The following is a 2,937-nucleotide window of genomic DNA, read 5'->3' on the forward strand; positions in this document are numbered from 1 at the left end:
AAAAAACACTATGCAAGAGGAGAGTGAATATTAGCACCGAGTCATTGATAGTAACACATTGATTTAACAAAATGCTCCACTCTATGCAGAATGATGATACTGATAACTGGGGAGAGTGTGTATGAAGTCTATGTTTGAGTTAGTTGTCCTCTTGTCATCACTGTGACAAAGGACCTGGCATAACTTAAGCAAGGATTTGTTTTGGTTCATTGTTGCAGACATTTCTGCCCAAGTTTTGGCTTGCTCCATTGCGTTTGGGCTTGTCTAGCTGAGCTGGTGAGATTCAGGCTCAGTATGTTTGCATATGATGGGAAAAGGGCAAGTGGAGGAAAGCTGCTCACCTCAAGGCAGCCAGGAAGCCGAGAGAGAGCAACAGGAAGCAGCCAGGGACAAATCTACTCTTCCAAGGCACATCCCTGGTGATTTACTTCCTCTGGCCAGGTCCTGCCTCCCAGAATCCACCACCTCCCAGTTGTGCCATTAGACAATGAGTCCATTGGTGGGTCAGTCCAGGGAGCAGGTCAGAGGTCACCTCTCAGTGACCGTGTCCACAGGTTGGAGACCAAACTGCAGCACGTGAGCTCTTTGAGGACTCTTCACATGCAGACCATTGCAGTACTACATGCTCAATTCTTTGTTTCTCTTGCATGTGTACATACATGTGCAGGTGCCTGTTTGTGCGGGTGTACATGCCTGTGGAGGGCAGAAGTCAAGTTTGGGTGTTGTTCCTCATGAACTGTCTGCTTTTTGTTTGTTGTTTGTTTGTTTGTTTGTTGCTGAGCATTCAACCTGGGTCCTCAGGCATGCTAGGCAATTGCTCTACCATTAAGCTATGGCTCCAGTCTTCACCTTGTTGTTGAGGCAGGATCTCAGGTAGCCCGTGTTGACTTCAAATTTGCTATGATGACCTTGAACTTCATCTACCTCCATTTGCAATCCTGCACAGAGATTACACACATGTGCCACTTCACTGAGGTCATGTAGTGCTGGGGACTGAATCCAGGGTCTCATTCATGTCAGGCAGGTACTCTATCACCTGAACTACATCCCCTTCCCTGTCTTGTTTTTTGAGACGGGGAAACTAGGCCTCACTGATCAGCCTGGATTGGCTAGCTAGCAGGCCTCATGGATCCATCTCTGCCTCCCCATTACTGGGATTACAAGTGTATGCCACTAGCCAAGCTTGTGTGGGGGATACATGTGTGTGTGGTGTATGTGCACACGCATGTGCATTGGGTGTCCTGCTCTATCAGTCTCCACTTTATTCCCTTGGGGAAGAGTATCTCACTGAACCCAGGCGAAGATGTCAGCCAGAAAGCCCCCCCAAAACCTCCTGCGTCCACTTCCCACAGTGCAGAATTACAGGCAAAATCAGGTTTTCACTCTGATGCTGGGATCCAAGCTCAGGCCCTGGTGCTGGTGCACCAAGCGCTCTCAATCCACTGTGCCCTCTCTCCTGCTCCACTCTCAGCTTTTTACATGGAGCTGGGATTTAAACTCAGATCCACTGTGGGGATCAAACTGAGCATTCTCCCCAGCCCTGTGGGAGATTCAATTATTCTATCACACTGCCACCTTTCCCAAAACAGTCTCTTGTTAAAAACTGAAGTAAGCTCAAAGGCAGTTCTATCCCTCTGCTGGAATGTGCTCTGAGCTTGTAAAGAGGCAAGCATGGGAAGCCCCTGCAGTGAGAGATGAGCCTGGATTACCTGGGGCTCCCAGCTCACTCTCAGGCCAGGCAGAGTGGACACTCAAGCAGTCTAGGACTGTGGTGAGAAGGTCTGTCTTCTTGGCTCTGTTTTGACATCAGCTCAGATTCATAGAAAGGTTGCAAGAGGAGTACTAGGAATCCCCTTCACTGTGCCCGACATTTCCCAAGGCCTCCCTGATCATGCGCACTGGCCTTCCGGTCTGTCAGCACTCTGTAGATTCTGATTTCACAACCAGGCATGCAGGCTCTGGCCCAGCTGCTTTCTTGGCCTACTTCTGCAAGAGCCTCTCTGAGCACCAAGCAGGGCTGGTTCCAAGCACCATCACAGGCCAGCCCATTTCTGCCACATGTAGATGCATCTCACATGGCCACTCTTCCCAGGTCAGGGTCATAGAATGTGGCAAGGGTAGCCACACTGCTCTGAGTTATCCAGTCACCATAATGCAGAGTTGGTGCACAGACAGGTGGCCCAGGATGGACAAAAAGGTGGCTTAGAGATAGCAAGGTATGGTGGCTCATGCCTGCAATCCTAACTTGGGAAGCTGAGGCAGGATCGTTGTGGACTACAATGCGACAGCCAAAGCCGCTTAGCAAGATCCTGTCTAAAAAACTAAGAAAATTCAAAAAGTAGGATGGCAAGCGGGGGTGGGGGGTGGGGGGTAGGAAGGGCTGGTGGGGGGGTGATGGCTCGGCTGGCAAAGGCTCTGACTTTGTGGAGTCGGTTCTGTCGTTTTTCACTTTTACATGGATTCTGGGGATAGAACTCATGTCCTCAGCCATCTCCCGGGCCCTTGAGCAAGTTTCTTAACAGTTCAGTGCCTCTGTTTCTCCATCTGAAAAGGATGGTTGCACACGACTCCCTGTAAGGTAGTGGCAGCATGGAGTGCCAGGACCTGACAAGAGCACTCCTGATTGATGAGCTGTTTTGCTTTCTAATTTCTTTGGAGTAGACGCAGGGTAAACATTAGAAGAATGAGCACACATCCATGATCACAAGCCGGGCTGGTATGTTGGGCCAGGGCAAAAATTCGAATCCTGAGGTCCTGAGACTCATAAGCCAGAGTCCCCGAGGGTTGCGGCGCGTGAGGTGGGGCATGCAAATAGCCCGGTGACAAAAGGAGGCCCGGCGGTCCGCGAGTGAAAATGAGAAGCTGGCAGGGCGGGGAATGTAAATGACTGTGCACGGGGCGGGGCGTCGCATGTAAATAAGGGGCGCCGGACGGCGT

Source organism: Onychomys torridus, chromosome 1, assembly GCF_903995425.1.
Source record: "Onychomys torridus chromosome 1, mOncTor1.1, whole genome shotgun sequence".
NCBI classification, from domain to species: domain Eukaryota; kingdom Metazoa; phylum Chordata; class Mammalia; order Rodentia; family Cricetidae; genus Onychomys; species Onychomys torridus.